Genomic DNA, 1016 nt, shown 5'->3' with positions numbered 1-1016 from the left:
AGAGCAGCTCAGTGCGGAGCAGAAACGGAGAAGCAGAAGGTCAGAAAGCAGCTGGGAACGTCTGGGACCCAGGTGCATTGGCTGGCAATGGTACTGGTACTTCTTAATTACTTAATGCAACAGTGACTGGTTAAACTGTATTCACTGCTTCTGCCACTTTTACAGTTTACTGGTTGAAATGCTGCTAGGTCAGGCCACGGCAAACTCAGAACAAGGTCTGTAGCGGCAGTCTTTGCTACTTTAAAAGGGCCAGCTACAAATAAGAACACAAGCAAAGCTGTAGAGTCACATGCAGGCGCAACAAAACGTGAGCACTTTGTTTCAATTTGCCACTCAGAGGTTAAGATTCACAGAACCACGTAGGAAGAAGAAAACAATGCATTTACAAACACAAACGAATCGTTATCCAAACAAATGTTTAAAGCTTGTCTCAGAAAAAAAAAGATCAAAAAGGCAGCAGGGTTAAAAAAAATCCTGTTACAGATCAGAATAACCTCGCTTCAACCGTGGGCCTTGTAAAAGTAATCACCTGGCAAAGCAGAAAACTTTCCAGACATCACATTCGGTTGGAATTTTAAAATGGGGTCAGATTTAAAGCATTCATAACCCCCCCCCCGTTGCCTGCAATCTGGCTGTTTACCCTCATGGATCCATTGGCTTTTCTTAAACTGGAACGAATCACCACAGCCAATAACCCCTGCACTGGAAATCATTATTCCACTCACTGTGATACAAGCGGTTCGATCCAGTGGTTAACAGTTGCGCTAAACAGCAGGTTGGCAACAGGTTAACCAGGACGCTAGAGGGATTTTGGTGAAAAGAACCCTCGTTTTCCGTGTGAATTTAAATGGAGTTATGCCTACATCCTTTCCTGTACGGTACTGCGCGTTTGGAAACAGCAAGAGGAATTTTTTCCCCCCAGAAACGGAAAACACCCACGTTCCCCGGAGTTTCGCAACAGCCTGCCCCCGGGCCGTTACGGGGCAGAACGGCCCCCGCTCCTGCTGGCGTCACTC

This window comes from Eurypyga helias, unplaced genomic scaffold, assembly GCF_000690775.1.
Source record: "Eurypyga helias isolate BGI_N326 unplaced genomic scaffold, ASM69077v1 scaffold4021, whole genome shotgun sequence".
Taxonomy (NCBI): domain Eukaryota; kingdom Metazoa; phylum Chordata; class Aves; order Eurypygiformes; family Eurypygidae; genus Eurypyga; species Eurypyga helias.
The sequence above is the reverse complement of the archived record's forward strand: the minus strand, read 5'-3'. Positions refer to the sequence as shown.